The sequence below is a fragment of the Ursus arctos genome, unplaced genomic scaffold, assembly GCF_023065955.2.
Source record: "Ursus arctos isolate Adak ecotype North America unplaced genomic scaffold, UrsArc2.0 scaffold_18, whole genome shotgun sequence".
Classification (NCBI taxonomy): domain Eukaryota; kingdom Metazoa; phylum Chordata; class Mammalia; order Carnivora; family Ursidae; genus Ursus; species Ursus arctos.
In genome coordinates, this window is record NW_026622852.1 from 33,087,216 (window position 1) to 33,100,282 (window position 13,067).

At 35.3% G+C, this 13,067-nt stretch overlaps 1 pseudogene; it reads left to right on the forward strand.

Annotated features, from left to right (window-relative positions):
- Positions 1 to 21: 21 nt before the first annotated feature.
- On the forward strand, positions 22 to 906 carry LOC113260264 (40S ribosomal protein SA-like; annotated as a pseudogene).
- Positions 907 to 13,067: the final 12,161 nt, after the last annotated feature.

The window sequence follows — 13,067 nt, forward strand, 5'->3', positions numbered from 1 at the left end:
CTTTAAGTTATAACTCTCATAATGTCCAGAGCCCTTGATGTCCTGCAAATAAAGGAGGAGGATGTCCTCAAAATACTTGCAGCAGGAACCCACTTAGGTGGCCTGAACCTTGACTTCCAAATGGAACAGTACATTTACAAAAGGAAAAGTGATGGTACCTGCTTCATAAATCTAAAGAGAACGTAGGTGAAGTTTCTGCTGGCAGCTTGTGCCATCGTTGCTGTTGGAAACGCAGCTGATGTCAGTGTCATATCATCCAGGAATACTGGGCAGGAGCTGTGCTGAAGTTTGCTGCTGCTGCTGGAGCCACTCCCATTGCTGGCTGCTTCATTTCTGGAACCTTCACTAGCCAGATGCAAGCAGCCTTCCGGGAGCCGAGACTCCTGGTGGTTACTGATCCCAGGGCTGGCCACCAGCCTCTCACCCCTCTCAGGGGTGTTTTATGTTAACCTGCCTACCATCATTCTGTATAACACAGACTCTCCTCTCTGCTGTGTGCACATTGCCATCATTTGCAACAACAAGGGAGCTCACTCAATGGGTCTGATGTTGATGCTGGCCTGAGAAGTTCTGCTCATGCTTGGCACCATTTCCCATGAACACCCATGGGAGGCCATGCCTGAGCTCTAGTTGTACAGAGATCCTGAAGAGATTGAAAAGGAAGAGCAAGCTGCTGCTGAAAAGGTTGTGATCAAGGAGGAATTTCAGGATGAATGGACTGCTCCAGCTCCTGAGTTCACTGCTACCCAACCTGAAGACAGGTCTGAAGGCATGCATGTAGCCTTTGTGCCTATTTAGCAGTTCCCTTCTGAAGACTGGAGTGCTCACCCTGCCACTGAAGACTGGTCTGCAACTCCCACAGCTCTGGCCACTGAATGGGTGGAAACAACCACTAAGGGGTCTTAAGCTGCTCTTCCACAGAGGCAAACAAAATGGAAATAAGGTTGATGGAAAATAAACAGTTTCTTTAAAAAAAGAAAAGAAAAGAAAGAAAAAAAGAAAAAGAAATACCTGAATTTCATTTCAACTCTATCTAGGAAATGAAGAAATCCTCAAATTTTGAAATTAGAATTGTAAAGAAAACACTTTCCCCTCTTAAAACAAGTTGGATAATTTGTATATAAATATTGTAGTGTCCTGAGAAATAAGCATTGTTACTCTAATAATGTTCCTGTTGATGTTTCAAATTTAAGCAACAGTGAATAAGATTAGAGCTGAACCTGTAGCCAACAAGTGTTATCTTTCAGCCTCACACTTTTTTGCAGCAATACATGTAGCTTTCAAAATGTTTAACGTTGTGTTAAGAATATTCTAAGATTGATACTTAGTATAATATTAATGAGGCAATGTGTTATTCTTTTATAAGGGAAAATAACATTAAATAGGATACTTTATGGAAATCTCTCCAAATAAGTGGTCAGGTCATTGCTGTTATTGATTCATTATGAGGAAACGTAATTGCAGAAATACAGATTCTAAAAAATATATATATAATATTTAATCTTTTGGATGGAAACCTAATGCTCATGACAGATCAACACCCAGAATATCCATGGGCAAGTTAATTGCTCAGTTGATGACAGGATTTATTAGGCGGAAAACAATTTCTATGAAGCATAAAATTTGGGAAATGAACTGTTTAATTTAATGAGCAGAATTGCTATTTAAATCATTCATGGCTGATCCTATTATTAGTTATACAAGTTCTAAGGTGAACATCAACTCTTATCACTTATGATAAGCACAGAATATTAGTGTTAGATCTTTCCTTAAAAGCCTTGTTGAAGTATTTTCATGTAAGTATTCCAAGGAGAAGACATGAGATATTAAAAATAATACTAATGAGATTAATATACAATCACTCTTCTGAAAGAGCATTCCAATCAATCTTTAGAATGAAAGAACAAGTACTACTAAACTCATTATGCTTATGGAAAATTATGAGACAGTGAATTTAAGCAGCTTGTTCAAGGTCACAAAATAAAATAATTTCTGACATACAAATAGAATTCAGTCCTTCAAAGCCCAGCCCAGAGACTTGTCTACTTAATCTGAACCCCCTATAATACATAAATGTAACCCTTAACTATTCTCACTATTTATAACTGCTGTTCTCTCAAAGGAGTGTCTTGTTATGCTATTATGTTGCATCAATAATTTTCTTAAGTAGAACATAATATATTCTGTTTAAAATGGAGGATATTCTCCTTTTTCTCAGCTCAGTCTTATCTTAAATAGGAGGTGAGTTATATGATATCCCAATTTTGTATATAGAAAAGTAAATTTTTGTATGTATTTAAAATAAAAATATATATTTACATATATTTATATAAATATACAAAATAAAGTATTTTTATAAACCAATAGTTGATTTATTTTTTGTAAATCCTAGTTATATATTGCCAAAGTATAATGTAATATTAAACTCTAATATTTCTTAATATATCAGGGTTTTTCCCTGTTATTGTAGTTTTATTCTAACATCTCTTCATCTCCTGTAAATTTGAGATAAATTCAAATTTTCTCTTTTCTCAAATATTTCTCATTTTTTGAGCCTTTAAAAAACTCAGGATGTTCATTGTTAAAATATAATAGGCATTATTTGCCTTTTCTTAGAAGGGCAATAGTCAGGCTTCATGGAAAAACGAAACAGGAAACTACTTTTTATATATAAGTCATAGACTTAAATGTAAAATTATAGATAATATTTCTGCGCATCTCATTATACTACAAACTGCAATCAAGGCCATATTTACTGTATTAAGTTTGATATGGGGAATGTTACATCCTTTACTGGCCCTTGTTTTCTATAATACAGGGAGAATACACTGTGACTTATCTCGGGGCTGTCTTACACTCTCTTTTTTTCTGCTTGTCAACTAGGGGTATTTCTGGTTACAAAGTTCATCAAAGATAGATAATACTTCTTTACTGTTCGACCATTACTCTGTTTTTGTTCAGTCATATTTAGGAGCCTTTTCCTTTAGTAACCCACTTGCACACATTCAAAGTATACAGTTTGTTTAGAAATGTTTTTTATCAAAAAATAAAGTTTGGAAAAGGTGTGCAGTATAAAAAATATTGAAATAGAAGAGCATACATAAAAACGAAAAGCAACTGATCTCTTATCTTGTTCTGGCATGATCAATGCACAATTACTTTGGAAAACTATTTGTCAAAGCCAACTAAATCTAACATCTGCATACTCTGTGTGTATTACGTATGTGCAGCGAAAGACATATACAAGAATGTTAATTGAAGAATTTTCGTAATAATTTCAAAACATAAGCTACCTAAATGTTCTTCACTGGTAAAATGGATAATTAAAATGTGGCATAGTCACATATTCATTCATTGGAATACTGTACAATGGCAAAAACAAATTGTTGCAACAAATAAAACATAAATGAATAACCTTATAACTTAAAATTATAACTATAAGTGAAAGAAACCAGACATCAAAGTGAACATTTGCTATAATGCCACTTAAGTTCAAGATTAGTCAAAACTAATCTATGATGGTAGAAATCAGAGTGATTGACATTGGTATGATACATCTTTAATATTTCTGGGATGCTGCTTGTGTTCTGTATCTTGACCTAAATGGGGATTGCATAGCTGTGGTCATTTTGAAGCACATTATTTGAACTCTAAACTTTCTTTTACATGCCATACTTCAGTAAAGTTATGGTCCCCTCTAAAATGCAGCAATTCAGTTTGGCCATCTAATTTTGTTTGGGGTTTAAGTTTGTTCTTGTTTGTTTGCTTGCTTGTTTAAATTTTTTTTAGAGCATGAGAAAAAGGAACAAGATAAAATGATTTTAGGTAAAATGAAATTCTCTGGTTTGTTAATTGGTTGAAGATCTGAAATATGGCCTGGGATTTGAAATGCTGAATTAGAGTATCACCTCACTCCTTAGTCAAGGGTAAAACCAGCTGACAGCAATATCCTTCAAAGGAGCAATAAACAGCTCCTGATGATAATTTGAGGGGTTCAGATCTGAGTAGTTTTAAGCTCTGTAGTCAACCAAATGATACTGGATGGAGTCTAACATAAACACTAATAGAAAAGAAAAGAAAAGAAATTCACATCACAAAATATATCTTTTTGATCTGGTTTTTACTGAGAGCTTCCTCAAGGCAAGAACTTCACTAGTACCCAGTCGTAATCACAGCTTGAATACCAGCAATAATGGGTGCCTAAGAATACCAGGAAAATAGAACTATCGATTACTGCAGAACACCAGAAAATAGACCTCAGCAGGTTAGGGCATAGCAAGTGCTTTGTGAAGGCCTAATTCTGGTTCTAGTAGTTCACCTGTTCTGTTTTCACTATCCCTGCTTTCCTACCTGGGGAAGTCCTGGTCTTTGATAGCGTATGTCATGTCTTATTGCCTTTCATTCACTATTCTTAGGTTGTAAATAAGCTATAACTTCAGTTTGAAGTATCCTCTTAACCCAAAAAGCATGGTCACAACATCATACTTAAAAGTTCTCATAAGGGGCGCCTGGGTAGCGCAGTCGTTAAAGCGTCTGCCTTCGGCTCAGGGCGTGATCCTGGCGATCAGGGATCGAGTCCCACATCAGGCTCCTCCGCTGGGAGCCTGCTTCTTCCTCTCCCACTCCCCCTGCTGTGTTCCCTCTCTCGCTGGCTGTCTCTCTGTCACATAAATAAATAAAATCTTTAAAAAAAATAAAAAAAAAATAAAAAAAAATAAAAGTTCTGATAAATGATCTAGTAAATTAATTTTGTGGAATTCCCGTTGCCTTAGGTTTCTTTTTCCTTTTTCTCAGCCTTTCTGGGAAGGGCTGAAAATGCAATGAGCCTTTTTTTTTTTTTTTTGTAAAAGCATATTAAAATTCTAAGTAACAGAAAGTCTGTATAATAAATATCTAAGGTAAAACCAACTATGTATCTGGACATTGAAAAACTTTAAGTATCTCCATCCCACAGAATCCATTTACCTAATCTGTTGGCACTTTATTTCCATAGTGGGGCAGAAATAACCTCAGTGAGAACTTATCCCTCTTTACAGTCTCTCATCTTTCCTAGGACTCTGTCAATAAAAATCAAATGATCAGGTCTTTTTCTTTTCAGTGCTTGAGGAACGATTATCTTCCATTCTCCCCCCTCCCGGCAATGGTGTTATGTCTTTGGCTGGTTCTCTTTACTTATATATCCAGGAAAACACAGATTACAAACAATTATTCATCTAGCCTGACCAGGGCACCACCCTCACTCACACTGTCTTTCAAGTCAGCAGGAAAGCAATTCAATTTCTTTGCCCACAATTCTTTTCTTTATCTCTTTCCTTTCTCTAGTTTCTAGGAAGACAGGAAAATCCCTTTCATCCTTAACTGAATCTTTCAGTGCCCTCCCTGTCCCTCAGCCCTCCACTTCTTTCCTTAGTACTTCACTGTAGAAAAGAGGCCATATTATTTAGTCGAGAAGTACCATTAACTGTATGCCACACTTTAATTTTTACTTACGTTCAGCCTAAATCATGATCTGATGATTAAAAGCTACCGGCAGTAGATAAATTTTGACTAAAAGTTAGATATTTCACCACCTAAATGAAAGAGTAGAATTATATTCATAATGCATAGACTAAGACATCTATTTTTATATTTAACCCTAGTATCAATTCAAATGATTTGTTATTAAGGCAATATTAATGAAGGAGGAAGTCAGAATAACATTCTTATCTGTTTAACATGGAAAATGGATGAACAGTATTTTCTAAGGATGTTATAGCTTATGGACTTATTACCTTTTTTGAGCTAAAAATGTATCATTCCTATTCTATATTCTATAACAAATCGCTTTACAGAACCTACATATTTGCATATTTTCTTGATATTATATAAATTATACAGTAGACGTGTAAAGGCCATTTGGTGCCTTACAAACTACTGTCATTTCAGTACCTTCATAGTTTGGACCTTAATGTGTCACTAGCAGCCCAGAATTAAAGACACAATGTGTTTTCAAACGGTAATCATGCAAAAGGACTGCTGCTTAATTGAGAAAAAATGTCAGCTTCCTCGATTTTAGGCATCATAATTTCAGCAAGAGGCCTTCAAGCATCACTCAGACTCGGATACTTGTGTGTGTCTGTCCAGGACTCTAAATTAGGAAGCAGTGGGGCGCCTGGGTGGCTCCGTCATTAAGCGTCTGCCTTCGGCTCAGGGCGTGATCTCAGCGTTCTGGGATCGAGCCCCACATCAGGCTCCTCTGCTGGGAGCCTGCTTCTTCCTCTCCCACTCCCCTGCTTGTGTTCCCTCTCTCGCTGGCTGTCTATCTCTGTCAAATAAAAAAAAAATCTAAATTAGGAGGCAGTGATGAGAGAGGCAGAAAGAGTGGATTCAGGAGGATGCAGCATTGGTGGCCACCACATCCAGTTTCCAGGAAAAGCAGTGACAATGGAGCAAACTGGTTTTAGTCTCCCCTGGTGTCACTGGTTTCCTCAGTGGACTGTTTTTGTGTCATGACTTTTGCATCCCTGTATTATTGCCCCTTTTCTGAGCTTGCCCGTCTATGTCTCCATCAACTGAGTGATTCTCTAAATGTCCTATTAATAAATTCCTTCTTTACTTAATGAAGAAAGAATGCATTTTAATGCTTTGCAAGTAAAAATGCTTATGCAGTTGTCAACCACAGCCCTCATATATCCATGGCTGATTAGGCTAAAAAATCTAAGCCTGAAATGAATGCCTCAGAGGATTAGAAAATATTCTGAAAGCCCAAAAATTAATCAGTACAAGATTAAAACTTTTAGCATCTATGTGTTCAAATTCATCTGTAAGAAAGCTATAATATTTATGGATAGTTCTACTAAACCATTTTCTTTCTTTTTTTTTTAAAGAACAGTTTTGGGTTTTGTTTTTTTTTTTTTAAGATTTTATTTATTTATTTATTTGACAGAGAGACAGACAGCCAGGAAGAGAGAGAACACAAGCAGGGGGAGTGGGAGAGGAAGAAGCATGCTCCCAGTGGAGGAGGGAACCTGATGCGGGGCTCGATCCCAGGACCCTGGGATCGCACCCTGAGCCAAAGGCAGACACTTAGCAACTGAGCCACCTAGGTGCCCCTCTATTAAACCACTTTCAAATCTATTTTAACAAGCTAGAAATATACTCCTCCACCAATAAAGCCCATGAGGGTAAAAGTAGAAAAAAAATACTGAAACAAAGACACAAATTCTATTATTCTTGACCTGAAATAAGATCTCATGTCCCTTGACAACTAGCCTGGTGTTTTCCTACTAAAGTGCCCTGCCTCCCAGCTATTTTAGGGGAGAAATGTGTTCTACTTAGATTACTGGTCTGGTGAATACTTTGGGAAGTGATCTCTGATCTCTTCTTCTGAAATCATGGGTATTTCTAAGTCTTCAGGGAGAAGACTTGAAATACTGAGCACTGTCTTAAAGAACAGACTTTTTTTTTTTTTCCTGTGTAAAAGCGATTGCAATAAAGAGAATGTGAGACATGAAGGATTCAGAGGAGGAAGGGCAACTACAAAAGATAGGTCCACATTGGCCATAAATTATGAAAGATTTTAAGGTGAGGGACATTACCTTATGGGCTTTGACGGTGTTTGTTTTTTGGTTTTGATTTTGGTTTTGGTTTTAATTCTCTATGTATTTCTCTACTTCAAGAGTTAAAAATTTTGCAAAAAAAATCCTTTCATTTTAACCACCTATAATACTTAAATATTTAGTGAAGTGTTTAAAAATAGAATAACCCATATTTAAGACTCTAACAATCCTATACAGCAAAGAGAAATAAATTTATATCTGTAAAACCTATACCTTGAATTTGTCTGGGGAACTAATTAAACAATATAAGTAAACTTTATTAATCCCTAGCACATTCCTCTATAATAACTTAAGTTACAAAAGTGAATAGCTGGACTCTTCTTTGAAAAGCTATATTGTCTTTTTAAGAAGTTTACTAAATAGTTGATTTGTTTTCCTTAAGAAACAGCAATAACCCAAAACAAACACTTAAAATCATTTGCCTATTAATTTCCACCATTTCCCAAAGTGCTGAGAAATCACTAAAAGATTTGAAATGTGACTTTTTCAGGATTGCAAAAAGAAGAAAAATATTTATTTGAATATATAAAATCAAAATGACATAGTCCTCTTAGTAAGACAGATCCAAATAAATTAGTCTAACTCTTCCCACCAAAAGCAAAGTGGGACATTTAGACAATGGTTTATAAGGGGGGCCCAGAAAAGTGTATCTAAACATTTATTTAGTTCCGCAACCCAATTGACAGTATGATAATAGTACTTGAAGATGATTTTCTAATAAATAAATAAATAAATAAATAAATAAATAAATAAGAGATGTCATATATAACTTCATAATTCATTATGTATATAGGTATATATGTTTTGCTAGACTTTTTCTACTAAGCAGAACTTTCTAGTCCTTGACTTGTTGGAAATTGAATCTATGATTTGAATTGATAGTAAACCCTGCAAAAACATTTTTTATTTTTAATATACTCTATTCAGAGAAACCATGTTAGTAATGTGTAAAGAGCAGATAGTATGTTAACAGAGGGTACTTGCCAGTTTTCTGCTTTTCTTTGTTTTATTTTTACATGAACATCTGGGTGTTTCCTTTTTCAAGTTTTGCCTCCTGTAGAGGGTGAGATTGGGACTGTCTTAGAATTCTGTTGTTAAGGAACAAGACTAAACGTGGTACTTACAATTTGAGGAAGAAAGATTCGGGATGTGTGGCCTAAGTAAGTCCGTGAGCAATAATAAGACATTTTGTTGCAATGTTCAACAGTGATTTTTTATTTTAAAAAAATGATTTTGACTTGGTCTCTATTTACCTTTATATTTCCCTGACTAGACATCACACACACACACACACACACACACACACACACACACACACATACACTATGCTATAGCACATAAAATTGTATTCAGTTCCTCTAACATCTAACATTTTCTCTTACTTCCAGGCATTCAGGCATGTTATTTCCTGTGTTTATGTATTTTTTATGACTTATTCCATCTGGTTAATTGCAATTCATACTTCAGGCTTCAACTTAGATGTCATTTCCACTAGGAAGCTTTCAAGCTTTCCAAGATTTCCCCAACCCCACCCCAGTAGTTTCAGTTACATGCCTTTTCTGTGTTCTTCTTGTATTATCTATATCAGGTGCATTTATTGACAATATTAAAATTACCTGTGTACTTACTTGTATGTCTGTCTAAATTGTAATTGCTTGGGAACTGTGGAGGTCATGTCTGCTCAATCTTTTCAGTATCTAGCATGCCTGGCATATAGAGCATTTTCAATAAATAATTGCAGAGGTCAGTCTTTAAAGTGGTTCTTATGTCAATGGTCAAAAATAAATCATGGTGGATGACAGACAATTACTGAAGTGTCACTCCTGAACTAGGAAAAGTGAAAGGAACAATGTATAGTATTATGTTTTAGGAAGAGTACACTTAGGGTAAAGATAAGTAGAGGACAAGTTATGAATCCACAGGGTTGAGGAAGATTATGTTGTTCTGTGTTCATGCGGTGTTCTGAATTAGAAAATTAAAATTATTATGGATCTCAGCCTTGGGATTCCAAGATAAGCTGAGACCTGAAGATATATCTCAGATTTGAGAAGGAAAATGTTAATAAAGCAGCATTAGTTGACTACCAAGTTATTAAATAAGATGAGCATTTACTCACTCCCCTGATTTAATAACCTCACTGCAACCAGGAGAAGGCTTAGTGAAGGAAGAAACTCACCAGAAGCCTCACAGTTCCACAGTCCAAACTGAGTTCATCTAAATCAATAATATGGATTCCATTTTGTTCCTAAGGGAACAATATGATATGATGAATTCGTCATGGTAGACCATATGTATGGAAAATAATTAATAGACTCTTAATTATCTTAATAGATAAGTTATTTTCCTTAAATATTTCTACTCTTTCTTGTGTGCCCCTTACAGTTGACCAATTAATTACTATCCTCAACTGTTTTCCCCAAACTTCCAACAACATTTAAACCAGTTCAGGTGTTTATGAGAAGTAATGAAGCTTGAGATACATTACTTATCAAGCATTGGCCCTCTAAAGAAGATTATCTCTTGTTTCTTTTTCTCTTTTAAAAGTTTTTATTTATTTATTTTTAAGACATGGGGCAAAGGGAGAGGGAGAGAGAGAATCCCAAGCAGTCTCGATGACCAGCACAGAACCTGATGTAGGGCTCAATCTCACCCCCCTGAGATCATGACTGGTTCAGAAATTAAGAGTTGGACACTTAATTGACTGAGCCACCCAGGTGTCCCTTCTTTTTTAAAATTTCTGTCACATTCTCACTTTAAAATCTAGCTTTCCGGGTTTAAACTACATTAACATTTTCATAAATGATCAAGGCCAGTGTGACCTTATGAAAAAAGCAAACATCTTGAAATAAAGGAAGCTATATTACAGAGAGAACACTTCCTCTAATAACTGTTTACTTCTTTGTGTCCTTCTCAATGCTATTTTTATCAATCACCTAATAGAATCAGTTTCTCACTCTGTATATCTTTCTCCTTTGTCTTTCACTTTTTGTCTCTAACAAATATAGAATATGACTGAGCTGACACCAGTGCCTTATTGTTTTCAAAACATCTCAGGCCATCACAACCACAGTAGTTGAGACATTTTAAATTTTATCAATATTAACTTAAGCAAATGGTTGAAGGTGTATTTCTCTGATACTAGAACTTGGTCATCTCACCTAATAAAAATCTTCAAAATTCTGTAAGACACAGAAGGGAAAGTGTGATATAGCTGTCTTGGTCTTCTTTGATTCTTGGAGATTTAAGGTATGATCTGGGGAAATGAAAATCTTTAAAAAAAAAAAAAAGCAACTTAAGTGACTGAACTTACATACTCATAGTGAGCTTTGTATATTTCTATGCTTATGACAGTTTGCAAACTGATGGTTCTTACCCACCAGTGGAAACCCCCTTTTTAATTATTTTTTCATAGAAAGCTGATAAGGCTTTTGATGCCAATTATTCAATAATTTTACTGAAGATTGAGGCATTAAGGAAGAGTATCACATAGAATTAATCTATGTCTTTGAATGAAAGCAAATCTTTTATATACAGTATGTTTTAAAAAAAAAACCTATCTGCTAACCTCTGTATCATTTTACTTATTATAATTTCTGATGAGGACTTAGTTCTGCCATTTTGCTGTCATTTTTCTATATATCTTGTATCTTTTTGTTCATTTCTTCCATTGCTTCCTTATTTTATGTTAGATTTTTTAAAGTACCATTTTAATTTCCTTACTCATTTTATTATATGTTTTTGAGACTTTTTTTTTTTTTTTGGCTTCGTCATTTCCCTAGGGAATAAAATTACCATCTCAATTAGGACTAATACCAACCTAACTTCAATAGTATATAAAATCTTTGCTCCTATACAGCTCCATACTCCACCTTCCTTTATGCTGTTATGGTCACAAATTATACCTTTATTCATTGTGTGTCCATCAATGTAGATTTGTAATTATTGCCTCGTGCTGTTATCTTTTAAACAAGATTGGAAAAAATTTGTACATAAAAAATAATTTGTTTTATATTTTATATTTACCTATTATCTGTTTACTGTTTTACCTTTACTAGTGTTCTTTATTTTTTCATGTGGATTCAAGGTACTGTCTAGTATATTTTTAGAAAGTATTTTAAAAGATTTTATTTATTTACTTATTTATTTGAGAGAGAGAGAATAAGAGAGCAAAAGAGCACAGATGAGCAGGGGGAGGAGCAGAGGGAGAGTAACAAGCAGACTCCACGCTGAGCGTTGAGCCTGATATTGGGCTCAATCTCACCAACCTGAGACCATGACCTGAGCCAAAATCAAGAGTTGGAGGCTTAACTGACTGAGTCACCCAGGCACCTCTGTCTAATATATATATATTTTTTTAAGATTTTACTTATTCATTTTAGGAGAGAGAGAGTGCACAAGTGGGGAGAGGCAGAGGGAGAAGGAGAAAGAATCTCGAGCAGGCTCTACACTGAGTACAGAGCCCGATCCCACAACTGCAAGATCATGACCTGAGCCAAAACCAAGAGTCAGTCACTTAACTGACTTAGCCACCCAGATGCCCTTGTCTAACATATTTTTATTTTATCCTGAAGGATTCCTTTTATTGTCTCTTATATGATAGGCATGATAGCAGTGAACTCTCTCAGTTTTTGCTTATTTAGAAATGTCTTGATATCTCCTTCGTTTTTGAAGGAGAGTTCTGCCAGATATAGAATCTTTGGCTGTTAATCTTTTTCTCTCAGCACTCTGCATATGTCATTCCACTGCCTCTGTCCTCCAGATGATCAGAGGCTTCTGATGACAAAATAGCTGTTGATGTTATTAAGGATCATTTGTATGTGTGAGATGAGAAGTCACTTATCTCTACTTTCAAGATTCTCTCTTTGTCTTTAGGGTTTTTTTTTAACTTTTTATTTAAATTCGATTTAGTTAACATATACTGCATTGTTAGTTTCAGGGGTAGAATTTAGTGATTCATCAGTTGCATATAACACCCAATGCTCTTTCCATCAAGTGCCCTCCTTAATGCCCATACCTCATCCCTCCACCCACCTCCCCTCCATCAACCTCAACCCTTGGTTTGTTTCCCATTGTAATGAGTTTCTTATGGTTTGCCTCCCTCTCAATTTTCATCTTATTTTATTTTTTCTTCCCCTCCCCTATGTTCATCTGTTTTGTTTCTTATTTCCACATATGAGTGGAATCATACGGTATTTATCTTTCTCTGGCTGACTTATTTCATTTAGCATAATACCCTCTAGTTCCATCCACGTTGTTGCAAACGACAAGATTTCATTCTTTTTGATGGCTGAATAATATTCCATTGTATATATATACCACATCTTCTTTATCCGTCATCTGTCAATGGACATATTTTGGTGATTGTGGACATTGCTGCTATAAACATTGGGGTTCATATACCCCTTTGAATCACAGAGCTGGAGCAAACAATTCTAAAATTTGTATGAAACCAGAAAATACTGGAAAGTA